Source organism: Pholcus phalangioides, unplaced genomic scaffold (genome assembly GCF_987345545.1).
Source record: "Pholcus phalangioides strain wild (caught in Gottingen) unplaced genomic scaffold, Ppha-v1.0 ptg000008l_1, whole genome shotgun sequence".
In the NCBI taxonomy this organism is placed as follows: domain Eukaryota; kingdom Metazoa; phylum Arthropoda; class Arachnida; order Araneae; family Pholcidae; genus Pholcus; species Pholcus phalangioides.
The window spans coordinates 36,187,673-36,202,379 of record NW_028301601.1 but is presented as its reverse complement, the minus strand read 5'-3'; positions in this window follow the sequence as shown (position 1 = coordinate 36,202,379).

Genomic DNA, 14,707 nt, shown 5'->3' with positions numbered 1-14,707 from the left:
CCAGACCAAAATTCAAACTACGAGGGATGGGGTGCGTGTTTTTGGAATTTGGTCATGGAGTGGATGTTTTTCAAAGGTTATAAGAGGAATTTCTGGGTCACCTATCACATTTTGTATAAATTTTTTTGGAAAATAAAAATGTATTTGCATGGCTTATTTAGAACACTTGAGATATATTTCAGTTAAACATTTCTGTGCATTCTGTTACAATGATGTTAACTCTGTTATAATGGTGTCCACTCTATTACGGGAAGCATTTTTGCAGTTCACAGGCAGAAAAATTTAAGAAAACTTCAAACTAAGATGTAAAGTTATCCATTGTCTGTCAGAAATAAAAAGTTTTGATTTTAAGTACCTAAATATATGCAATAAATAAACTTTTCCATGTACTACAGTCGAATCCCGTTATAACGAACGACAAGAGACCGGAGGAATCACTTCGTTAAAACGAAATTTCGTTATTAAGGGATTCCAGGTTACCTAGCATTGTTCCTATGTAAACTTATTTGGGAGATTAGAAAAGTGTTCGTTAACACGAGATTTTTTGCTATAACGGCATTCGTTAAAACGGGATTCGACTGCATTTCGAAAAAAAATCATGAAAAACCATCAAAACAACAGAAAAAAAGGTAAAAAAAATTTTAAACTGTCTTAAAACCCAAAAAATAAAATATTATTACAAAATAAAAGTGAAAAATATTTATGAAATATTAAACTTCAAGCCATTGGCTAAAATTTGAGATCAATTTTATTTTGAAAATTCAATTTTGAATTTTTCATTTCAAAAATGTGGAATGTACACTTTTTTTTGGGAAAAAATGACCCCAATGAGTTTTTCATTATTTCTCTATTTCCTAAAGAGGTTTACTTGTACTATATGGAGTGGTTGGACACTATTGAATGGTGGTATAGTGCCTGCCTTCCCTCGAATGCTACTTTGTCGGCGATTGTGGGTTCGAACCCAGATTCTCTGTTTGTATTACACCTTGTTTTCCCGATTGTATTATACAATGTAACATTTACGAAACTGAACGTCAAGAGACTAAAATATTATTCCATTTTAGACACCGGTTTCCATTTAATAAAGGTTAACACGCAGGCACACACACACCTCGACTTACGAAGTTTTCGGCTAACGAACTCGATTCTGAAACGAATTGTCTTCGTTAGCAGAGGTATGAGTTTGAATACCATCTATTCACAAAAGGCAACTGAAAAAAAAAAAAAATTTTTTTTACTACAATAGGGAACTTGATCATGATTGAAGAATGCAAGGTTTTAATATTTGCATTAATAATGTAAGATGGTCAGTGATAGGATATTTATGAAAAATTACGCCATAAACTTTCACAGCACGTCATGAAACGCGTTTGAAGAGATACAAAAGTAAAATGTAGTTAAAGGTAGCTATAATGGTATGTAAGCATGAATTCTGCAAACTCTACTACTTTTTAAAAAAAATCAAATGCTAAAATCATGAAATACTTTTCAGAACGTATAATTCGATCGATAGCGATGAAAAACGTCATAAATATTCTCGAAAAATACCACAATGATTTTTACTTGATAGAAATCGGATAGTGTTCAAAACTCTGGGAATGTTCCGAGAAGAAAAGTCTGAAGAAATGTAGCGGCAAGAATCTCTTTTTCCTCCGAATCATTTGTTATGGCCAGGAAAAAAATAAAAGGAAAGCTTCCTCTCGAGCTTGTACAACACGAACTGGCTATCCTGGACATTTTTATGCGTTTCGCACTTGAGTGAAAACGATCACAAGACGTCGTAAATAGGGGGCAAGACGTAAACGACCGAGTTTTCCTTTTTCTTACGCACGGAAAAGTGAATGCTCGGAGAAGCATTTACAGAATGGTAACAGCTTCTTGTGGGGGGCCTGCAATGCACCTGATAAGAAAGCAAAGCACCCATCTCACCTCTAGAATGGGTCCCTGTAAGAAAGAGTTATCACTTACTGCCGAGTTTGATACGGAACAAATGATCTCCTTAAAAAAATATTCAAGTACGTCTTTACATTCGTGCTCCTCGTTCGTGTCTCTCGAGGAATAACAAAGGCAGATTTCGAAATACACGGGCATGCATCATAATCGATATTTAAGACGAATCGATAAAAAGTCGGATTTCTCCCGTCTCCGTCCATTGAAATCACTATAAATCGAAGGGAAGAGCAGTTTCATTAATTTTTTAATGGCCATTGTGGGAACATTGGCTTGTTTAAGGAGTGTCTCGACCCAGTGGGGTATTTACGAGGGGGCTGAGCGGGCTATAGACCAGGGTGGCAAATTTAAAGACTGAGTGGTGAAGAAGTAGTTCCTTGATCTCTTGGTACATAGAAGCGAATTTATGGTTTATTACCCTTCTCCCACTTGACTAAGGCTGTGAGTAACCAAAAGAGCATGCAAGCACGAGAGTGAGGTTTATATCGTTCCAGATCATTTCTCTCACAAGTCCATGAAATGAGCAGAGAATGAATCAAAATGCAGGACGTCACAGATTTATTCACAGAGCAGCTATTTACACGTATTTACAAGCAGAAATCTTGAAGGAACGCGATCGACCAATAACGAGAGCGATCTACAGGTAAGGTTTCGTCTTCCCGATGTAATTTCAACCTCACAGTTACGCAAAAGCGGCGCCACTTATAAACGCAAAATAAACCTTCTAGAAAAATCTCGATGATTCACGTGACATCTCTTACATTTCTCGTTTGGCATCATCACATTGCCGAATCGGAGATGTTCGCGCCAACTTGGTGGTATTTACAGAGAAATGCATCGCCGATTATTTACAGGTGAAAGCTGACATATAATAAATGATAAATAATCACTATTTACATACTTTTCGTAACAATTGATCGTTACATTGATCTTCCATTACACAATTTGAACTTTCAAATGGAAAAAAAAATTCAACATTACAATAGAGTAGTACTCAGGTCGATTAAGGCTTGTCTTCAAATGTCTGGTTAATGTGGTTACAGTGATGGTTCCAGACAATACACGTAATTATTGTCACGAACACATTATATATTTGTTATCAGTAAATTTTTACACCATTAAAAAGGCAACTAAAACCGTGTGAAGAGAAAAATTGAATTAAAGCCTCGTCGTCTCAGACATTGAAAAACCATAAGTGGATCTGCGAACAGTCATAAGGGGAGAATAGAGAAATAGAGTTTACTTTCATAAGAGAGGAGAGAGAGAGAGAGCCTCCCAACACACACACTCACACGGAATGTAATTCCCCAGCACATTCAGAAATAAAATGTATTCTCTTTCCCCAACAGAGACCATCTTTTATAGGCATTTCTCTTGCCAGCCATTTTTGAGGACGGACTAACGTTACGGATGGAGTCTAATGAGTCGGAGAAGAGCATATCGCGGGAACCAAAAAGCATTATCTCTCTGCCTCCCTCCTTCTTTTCAAATGTGCGATTCTATTATTAGAAACTTCACGTTGAACATTTTTCCTGTTTTCTGGATCATTTTCTCCCCTACATATTCCTGTTGGCTTTAGGGAGTAGGTAAATGACCTATGCGTGTGTGTGTGTGTAATTGAAATTCGGAGCATTTCATAATTACCGTAAAAAAGTTATTACTACGAAATTACTATTTCTATAAATAGGAGTCGTGATCGTTAATTTAATAGGATCGAAAGGATTACACAAAAGGCTCTTCCGTTCACTTGATGGTAGCTTCCGTGTCGTGAGTGAACTGTACGAAATATTCCGACATTTCATGATCACATCTTTTTACACTAGTATGGGTGCCAATGTATAACAAGACGTCTTCTCAAGGAAACAAAGGACGTTCACGAAGAAGATTATATTTCTTTAATTTTTTCGGCTAACGTGTTTTTAAATAGCGTAAACACACACAATAAATGCATTTTGGTGAATCTGATCGAATTATTTGGAAGTTTTTTATGTTTAATGAATAATTTATTGGAAAAAAACTGCAAAACTGAAATGAGGTTTATTTCTCCTTTGCGTTTTCTGTTTTGATGAAATCCATTCGTATTTTTTTTCGTGCTTCCAAAGACACATACAAACATTTATAAGCATGCATTTCAAGATGCGTTGAACGGTATGTGAGAGAAAAAAAAAGATTAACACAATCGTACCAAACGACAATTTTTTGTCGTTTTTAAAAATAAATCCATATTCTTCGCAGTTAATATTGATGCATTTAAAAATGGATGCTTAGTTATCTCAAATAGGTCATACGAAACAAATGTGTAAAATTTGGGGTCAATTGAATGAAATTTGGTTCGCAAGGGACATTTTGAATATAAGTTTGTGACGAAAAACAAACACGGAGAAAATTAGAAATAGAGAAATTATTTCCCGTAGACAACCATGATAATTTAATTGTAAAAATCACAGTAGAAAAATAACTAACAAACAATCTTTGATGCAGTTAGTTAAAAAATATTTTACGCAAATTTCGTCATTTTTTTGTGTAATACATTTCGTCATTTTCATGATTTGAACGCCCCGTATCCCCTTAAAGGGATTCCTTATGTGATACCATCTGGAAATAATAACAATTCCTCGTATATTGTATATTTTAAAACAATGGTCTACATGAGGAATCCAGTAAAAAAACCGGAATTATCTGAAAGCTGTATGAATATAAATTGAAATTATCTGTATTATTTTTCGACGTAGTTTTTTTTCTAAGTATTTACTGTAACTCATTCTTTGCGTCATGAATTAATAAAAGACTGGCTCAACCATTTTGTCATTTACATGTTATTGCCATAGCCACAAGTGCGGCTAATTCACAAATTAGTCGAGAGTTTTGGTCAAAGTCTGACTTTCACAAATGATTCGGGCTCTGGGGGGGGGGGAACTCACGAAGTGGCTGGAGATTCTTGGCCAAAGTTTGATGTGATGACGTAAGGCGGTCCGGTGGGAGCCAAATCCATATTTTTTATAGCCTACGTGTGTTTCATGGCCATATATTAGATGTATTGCATGGGCGGAGATACGGGAAAGTGCGGGGAGCATTGCCCCTCCCCCCCAGCGTAAAAGGTGGAATCGTCTGATCTAATATATATATGTATATATGAACTGACATCATCATCATCATCGTGCCCCCAGACTTCCAAGTCTATCTCCACCTATGATGTATTGGACTAGCATCGTGTGACGAGAGAGAAAAAAAAGAAGAGAAACTTGAGAGAAAAACTATTTACATAATAATATACATAGACATATAGTTTTCTCTGTCGAATTTTGGAAAAGTATGATTACCGCATCATGGCTGAGGTTTGATGGTTGCCATAGCTAACGTGGACATACCTATCACGAAAAAATACGCCAACTTTGTGATAACCCGGGGTTTGTTTTTGTTATTGAACTTTGAACAGGTATCTCCGGCCATTTCGTGAACTGGCCAATTTCGGGCTTTTTCAGTGACATATACAAAGCTTGTAGAGAAAGCGAAAAGCGTTTGGGCAAAAAAAAATTAAATCCGTACATACGGGGGAGGGGGGGGGCGGGGATAACAATAAACACAAAATATTTCCTTATTTTCTATTCAAACCGATCACAATTGCGGTAAATAGTCATGGACAATTTACTGCCGATAGAGTAGACGGAAGTGTGTATATATATGTATGTTTGTACTTAATTGTCTGAGTGTGTAACCTAGTGTTGTGTGTGTGAATGACTAACAGACACCTAACACCCAGTGGCAGGCACAGCAACGCCGAACGAACTCAGAGATCAACAGAGTGAAAATAAGTGAGTGCAGGGCTCTCAGGTCTGGGGGACCTCAATGTAGACAGAGAGGAGGACCATGAGGACGGATCAAGGGTGCCTGCACAGATCAAAGACCCACTGGCCGACATATCAGACTGCTCACACCTGTTAAAAGGCTGCAAGAGTTCATCCGAGAAATGTGGGCTCCCCACTAAAAGACATTTGGGAGGCCGGCAAGTAGCAAAGCAGCAATGGCTCAACCGAACACTGGGGCTCACCACCCAAAGACCCATTGGCTATACTCTAAGAGCCTTACTCGTGGGAGGACAAGAGCTGCGCCGTGTAGATAGCAATAGCGAGGCGACGCCCTGAACACCACGCCAATTAGGCAACTCTTACTTTAATACTGTTCCCGAGGCGGCTGAACTTTGAAGACTGAAATATTTCTTTGGTGGTGCACAGAATATTTAGGCATCGAGATTTCACATTAACTATATGTCGATAAGCACACATGCAGTAAAAGCCCGTTAAAACGAGTACGGCTTATAACGAGAACCTCGTTATTACGAATTATTCGCAAATGATTGTCAAAGAGCTAATGGTAAAGATACAAAAATATTATCTTATAGCGAGTTATTTATGAATGAAAATCGAAGCACATTCGCTATAACGACAACAGATATACTCCGAAAAAATCATGTTTTCCTCCTTCTCCCTGTCTTTCAGAGACTTTAATTACGCATAAAATGGACTAGAAAGAGTGACATTATTTAATGTCTCTTCACTCTATTCACATGTTTTTATAAAAGGGGCATGTCAGTACCTCCATAGATAAGAAGAACACATGATGCATTTTATCTTTATGTTATCTATACAGGAAGTGAAAAATCACACCAATTCATCTGTAGGTATGTTGGTTGGGCAGGTGGGGCATGACCTCTGGTTTTGACATAAATGTCATATCCCTTCAATACTTTCTCCCTCCCCTCTCTGTCCTTTCTTGGAATCTCCCAAAACTGGACACAAGACAAGCTTCTTGAGCTGTTTGAATTGGACCCACCGGAAATCGGTTTTTTCAACGAATACAAAGAAAAGTAACTCAAAGGAAGTTAGTGTAGCCATGAACGGATTAGAACCGCTGCAGGGGGTCGCTGGTTACATGATCAGCGCGCGACAGTATACGCGCCTTTAAATGTTATGGGCCACTTTTATACAGTGCGACGAATACTCCGTTCATACAAACCATTGCATTCTACAAAGTGCAAACTTTATTATAATGTATGCGTAAGCAGTTAACTCCAAATGTATATTTGAGAAAAAATAGTTCAAAATAGAAGGTAAATTTTTCTAGTTCCTCTCCTATATATATTTACTTAAGCAAATTCCTCTCTCACCTTCCGACTGGGAACTGTCGTCATAACGGACTTATACTGTATTTATCTATTTATAGCTGGTACTTTTAGGCTAATATAATTCGTAGAGGAAGGATAGGGTACCGAAATTTATGAAACACATACACACACACGCGCGCGCGCGCGCACTGACGCACGCACACTAGCTCAGTATAACACTGTGAGCTCAAAACAACGAACATAGATTTAGAGTCGAATCAGAAAAATATAATAACACGCAAAATGCGTGACAGGGAACATAAAAAGAAAATAAAACGCAAAATAAATGCTGGACATACTTGAGAATTCCAACGTACTTAGCAACTCTCATTTATTTGCTTTTTCAGCAAGAATTCGCCTTAAAATGCGGTTTTAAAATTTGTGCGTGTTTTTTTTTTTTCACATGTTTGTAAGGATTTCAGAATTTTCTCTCCTTCGTCTTCTAGGAATTCCTCTCAATGTGGAAATGATAATAATAATAATAACAACAACAACAAAGGAGGGATAAAATGCAAAACCACTAATGGATGTAAGGTTTTAGAATTCTTGCATTCTAAAAATAGAATTCTTCCCGTCTGGAGAAGAGATGGAAAATAGAGAGGAAAGGAGTTGGGGCGGTGTGGGGCAAAAACTTTCGTTTATACATATACGTACATGCACTGTATGTACACGAGAGCACTGTACCACCATCCATCGCCTCTGGCTTCTGGGAAAAAAAGAAGAAGAAGCATCATTTGCGCACATTCACCGCTCGAGCAAATATTGAGAGGGAAGATGAATTCGTAAAGGCTTTGGGTAAATGGTCGTCGAAATGGATTCCAAAATATTTATTCGCCTTTTTAATGAAGTTGGATGTTTACTTTCCGATGCCGTTAAAAACTTTTCTTTTTTTTTTTATTGCTGTCATTATTCGTTTTTTCTTTCTTCAATGAAAAAAAAGATAGATTTTTCTTTTTCAACATTGATGTTTTTTTTTTCTTCTCATGTATGGGACGTATTCATACAATGAAAAGAAAAGATGATTAGCTTCTCTCTTTGCATTTTCACTGCTGCTCTTTCTTGGATTTTCTTTGGATTTATAAAAATCATTTGCCCGTGTTCAGTTTGATACATGGATTGAAAAAATACGCTAAATCGAACTGAATCTTTTTTTTATAGATTTTTGAATAGTATTACTCAAAGAATTTTCGAAATCATTTTAATGATGATATAAAAAAGCAGTGTTATTCACCTTTTCGACACGTGCGGACCGGTGGAAATAGTTGAGGTATCCGATAATTAACATCTAATAAATTAACATCTCAAATAATAAATATCTTCACAACATCCAGTCTTCTATATATCTTGTATCCGACCACATCGAAAATGTCATTTTGAAGAAAACATCGAGAGAGAGAGAGATTTCTAGTTTTTATGAAAGCTGTATTTTTTGTGGTTCTCAAACAGGCCTTATTCTGTTTACATAACGTTTCGGATCAAAGTTACGTCCGCATTAGTGTTGCGTTTTTACATAAAAGTGAACTTTATAAGTGTGTTTAAACTTTAAACAAGTTTTAAGGAGAATGCTATTTTTGACATTTCAATTGAGTTTGTAAAATTGATTTCTAAAAATCTATTCATTGAATCATTACAAAATTTTAACATGATGTTCTACTACATATTGTTGGGGTAAACCTAAGGTCTATCACATATATTTGTCTAATTACAGTGTTTTATGCGTGATATATAGAATGAAATTTCAAAAGATTCACACACACACTGAAAGATTTGAGTGTAACTTATTAGCATGCCATACAATCATATAAATTTCGATTCATAACTTGCACCGTTACTAGTTGAATGCACTGAATGAATGAACGCCAGAACTTTGCTACTGGACTTATCCCGTTGCCGAGTTCTCTCCCAGCCCAACTTCGTTACAGATGAACACTTTATTTTGAGTAGAAAAAAGAAAAACAAACATACAAAACTTTTACAGTATATTTTCCCCGGACAATTTGTACTGTCGTGATTAACAAATTTTATGGAGGGTTGGGAATTGGAGGAAAAAGTTCCGGGGTTTCGTTAAGAAGAATGAATATACATATTAGAATGAAGGTATATTTTAGAAGCAATTGGAGGTAGCCCAGGCCATCTCATCTGCTATCTTACACTCTTGTCATATTATATACATAGCATACAACAAACTAAACGAAAATATCTTTGTATAATATAAAATATCCATCGGAGCGAGCCATCTCACTTAACAACTTGTTGGTGAGCAAATGGGTTAGATTGGCTTTGTTCACTTGTGGGGAATAAGCCAGCATCAGTTTTATTGGGTTTGAGTTCACTCGCACCCGTGGATCTGATGAAGATATACTTAATAAAAATATCGTGTGGGGGAATATATAATATTAGGGGGACATATAGTTAGAATGTCATGTGAAAAGAACCAAACATTCCATTCATATAATTTTTGGCAATCGCGTTAGGAATATCACATGAATTTCGCTCAAAATTTGACATAAAAACTACTTTTTTTAATAAAAAATGGCAGATAGTCCAAATTTTTTGTATTGTTTCAGTAGTATAACCCTGAGGGTTTCTGGCTTCAAATCCTAAAATTGAGGGTTTCTTTTTTATATCATTTCGGGACACTTTTTATCAGAAAATATTATTAAATTTCACTCCAGTATGATTTTATAGAAAAGTGATAAGAAATGTAGTCGGACATCTTATTGAACAATTCCACAGACCTGTTGAAAATAGGAAAATAAATTACGTACGGAAAAAAAAATAAACAAACAAAAATAAATAACTAAACGGGAGAGGAATAGTTCTCGAACCGAGAAGAAATAGAAAAAAAGGAAGAATAATTTGCATAATTTTCTTACCTACAAAAATAAACTTTTTTTTTTCTTTAATTAAAACTCAAATGATCATCCAGAAGGAAAAAAATAGCAATTATTTATTATTTTCATAATATTTTTATTTATTAAAATACTACTACTACTTTTCCTTATGTAGTAGATATGGGATTATAAATTTTTATTAATTATTCAAAATATTATTCAAAACATGAAATATATATATATATAAATATCACACATCATCCAGTTCAATAAATTTTATGATGACGCATAAGTTATTTACATGAACAAAGACACCAAAATATTTTTTTTATTACAGGTGTGATCGTTTTTATGCAAAAAGAAAAAAAAAACCATACATGTAATAGATGCCAATGATTGCAATTCGGCTAGATTTCTCCAAATTTAAATTATCGTTATTTCCGGCATGTAATCCGCAGATACAAATCCGATGCGAGCCGATCTTCCCGTTGAAAAGTCTTGCCACAGTGAGCATGTGGCCTACAAAAGATACAAATATTCAATCATTGCACATCACTTACGTCGCTTCTGAAATATAGATGGCAGCACTGAAAACTCAGACACATCATTAGATACGCACTTAGATTGTTAGGTACACACACACTTACACTTCCGGCGCAACTCACTAGATAGTAAATTGCCCATGGCCATAGACCGGAGTTGTGCTCGGTTTGAAAGAAGGGAAGAAAGATGCCAATTCGGCTACTTTGAGAATAAAACATCAACGTATAATCCGCTGCTGCGTATAATGCATATGATGAAAATTTCATTCATCAATACCGAAATCTTAAGAAATGGTTGTTTATCATATTTTTGTAGAAGATCGGCGATTTTCCTATATCTATACACCATTTAGATATCTTTAAAATTTTCATTTTTAAAATATTTCTTTTTGTTACAATTTCTCGGGGGGGGGGAAAGGTAGGTTGGACGCAGATGTATACACACTGAGAAAATCCGATGATAGCTTATGATTAACGGATGAAACACAGGAAAATACTACTAAATCACACATTCACCTAGTCCACATTCCTCTACGGAACTTCTAACGAATTGGTACATGAACTGTAGTGAATCTGATGTGAAGTTTGTTTCTGTGTACTACATGTTATGTGTTGTGCTGCTATCTGCCATCAATTCTTTCTAACTATGAGTGAAGTGTAATGATTGAATAATTGTACCGTTGTATGGCTGTTGATCTCTGTGGCGAAATTTTTTAACGAAGAGATCGAGTCGCATATGCACCTTGAAGTTGGGAACCACAGAATACCAACTTCTGCCGAATACCACTGTGGTGACGATGGGGTTCGAACCCGGGACCTCGCGATGCGAGTCCGTTACTATGACCACTCGACCACCTTAGCGGAAATTAAAAAAAAAACCCCGTTTTTACGGGTACCCTGTCCTCAAGAACCCAATCACACAGTTGTTCTAATGTCTTTTTTTCCTGAGCCCAACAAAAATAATTCTACGTTTCTAAGGGCCGTATTCACCGACATGGTTTAAATTGTAGTCACAATTTTTGGATAACAGATCAACATAGATTGGTTAAAAACCTGATTTTAACCAATTTTTTCACACTAGTCACTCACCGCCCTAAGTGCGATACTCGTGGAGATACTGGAATTTAAAAATTCGGAGAAATGGTGGGGAATAAAGGCATAAATTTTCTCCTGTAGAAAGTACTAATGCAATGAAATCTATCAAACTCCAGCTCACCATTTAACAGCAGTCGTCATCATCAGAAATGCATAGCCTATAATGTTTTCAACACCTTTCTTTAATATATTTCTTGTTTTCTATAAAGAATGTTTAATTCTATGCTAATTTAAGATTTATCAGTCTTACCGCTCATTAGTTTATCTCGCAATATCTAACAGCGTTATATATATATATATATATATATATATAAATAATGAAAAATTATCTTAATACACCATTCATTCAGAACTGGTAACGCATCGCTTATAATGATCATTCCTACAAACGCCCAGCCCCTCCGCACACAAACAAAAATATTCCAGAAGCTTTGATGCGCAATTAAAACCCTTTCGCTCGTTAAGTTTTCGTCTCTTAATGGCGCATTAAGGGGATGGCAAGCGAATCTGTTTACGAGTTTTCGAAAGGAATTTTCTGGACAGTAGTTTGCAAACACTACCTCTACAGTCTCGATAATTTACTTATCAGCTACAACACAGCAGTTTAAAAGGAGGGCTGTGAAACGCATTATTGAGTGGCAACGCGCCAGAGGAAATGGAAATTCCACGCAACAGCCTTCCCCCTAAAAGGGAAGCAATTTCATAAATGATAATTCAGGGTCCGAGAGTTGTTGCAGTAGTATCAGGTAGTAAATGGCGTCTCCTATTTCTCTGATAAATCCTCGATTTACCTCTGGAATGCGCTTTTGCTTAGTTTCTGTGCAGTATGTGTTTACCGTCTCAAACATTCCCTCCCGTGTGTCATCACATTTTATGAATGGAGAACATTCATGAATTGCATATGTATAATCTTTTACACACAACAACTATCTCCTCATTCATTGGAAAATTTATGTAGTTGAATCACGACAACGCTAAACACTTTTCCTATTAATGATTTGATGTATTTTTACTCACTATAAAGCTGGTGTGACAGTGATTAGCTAATGATTTCAATCCAAAAAATTGATAATAGTAATAGAATTATTTTTACTAAAATAATCAAGATATCAACAGGACACAGGATACATACTGAGAAATGCGGCAAAATGTTACTTCTGTTCAAGAATTACTTAAAAACTACCGATTACCCCAATTTATTTGAATGTTTGGAGAACATATGGAATAAAGTATCCCATAAATTTACGAACAGTTTGAAAATTCATAAAAATTGAAGGAACCGGTGAATTTCAATGCGGTTTGCGAAAAAGTTTTTCTCACGAAGGAGAGAATCTTTTTCAGCACAGAAAAATAATTAGCTGAAATTTTTGTTGATAGAGGGTGCATAAAAAAAAATTACTGTAAATATGCAAATCAGAGTCGAGTAAAATGCAGGGTGTACCATTAACAACTCATTTCTCAATTTTCCTACTGCTGGCGTTAACATAAGGTTTTGATTTTGATGTTAACGTTGTTTTACTTCAGCCACGAACAGCCGGCTGCAGCATCACGAGTATTTTGGACACAGAAGAGATTGAAGAAATGAAGAAAAGTTCAGATCCGATCATTCCTGCCCCATCGCACTCTATTGACAAAAATTTGAACTTTTTTAAGAACTAAGGAAAAAAAATCCTCTTCGTCAGAAAAACTTCATTGTAAACCGTATTCTCAAATATACTAGTTTTTTCAATTTTTCAACTATTTACGAATTGATGAGCCACCCTAATGTTATTTTTATTTCATCAGAATTAAATTTTCAAGTTTGCTGTGGACCACAAGTTGAGAAACACTGCCTTAGCACATAAAAACGCCTATTTTAAAACAGTTTAAGAGGAAAGACATTCAAGAGTAAAAATAGAAGGGGAAAAAATTAGTTTCTTTTAAATCTCAGACGTTTTCTAAAAATAATTCTCTAATCCTCAAACAATAATTTTTTCCCGCTCAGAAAAGCATATAAAAATAATAATTATTATTACCTCATTCTTTCTCTTCCAGACTGAGATAAACTGGAAGAATTTCTTTTAAAAAGGAAATGTTTTCAAAAAGTAAAGACGTCGGCAACTGATAGCGGTATCGATGATAATAATGATGAAAGAAAAAAACGAAATAAATAAAATATAGTCAAAAATTGATGGTACAATGAACTTCAGTTGGGGAGAGAGCTAACATTATATTCTTTTCTTTATTTTGTCGAGGAATCAATTTAAGAGGAAAACGATAAAGGCTTTAATTCGATAAACAGGAAATTATGCTCCAAAAAGATACGAAACCAAAAAAGAAGAAGGATAATATGCATAAAAAGAAGCTAGAAATTGATGATAAAAATCAGAAAATTGCCTTGTCCTCTCTGTTCCCTTGGGAAGTCACGCTATCCATACATACATATACATATTATAAGAGATAAAGGATGTCAAAGCACAAAGAAACGATCGTTTAGAAAAACGGTTAGGAATTTTAAGAACATTTTTTTCATTCTTTCTTATAAGGACTTTAAGTAGAGAAAGGCGACACTCTCTCTCTCTCTCTACTTTAATGCGATTTGGATTTTACACATTTCTTTAAAAAATATTTCTTTATTCAGGGAAAAGACAAAAAAAAATCATTGTTCTTTATGTTCAATTTAGGGTTATTCAAAATAAACTATAGGGAAGAGTTATTTTTTGGATTTGAGAAAATTTTACATGAACTGAAAATTAGGTTTTGTTAATTCCCATTGCTGATTTTTTTTGTGTGTAAAATAACCTGTATAATAAAAAATGTTTTGTAACCTCTATCTGAGCCATAGACTTAAGATATAAATAGACCGCGCACGCTATTCATAAAACTTGTCGAACGTGAAGAAAAGATGAGCAGTATTCTCGGGGAAAGAACAGGTTCTGCGCTATTACATTTGGCGCGTTTTCGCAGAAGCTAGGATGTTGCTGTAACGAAATTTGACTCAATTCGATTAAGTTGATGAAAACTTTCCTTCATTTTTTCAATGAATTTCACTCATTTTTATGTGAAATATTTAGGGAGTATCAGATTTGAAAAAATAAATTCTATAAAATAAACAAATATTGGAAAACGGAATTTTTTTATTTTCC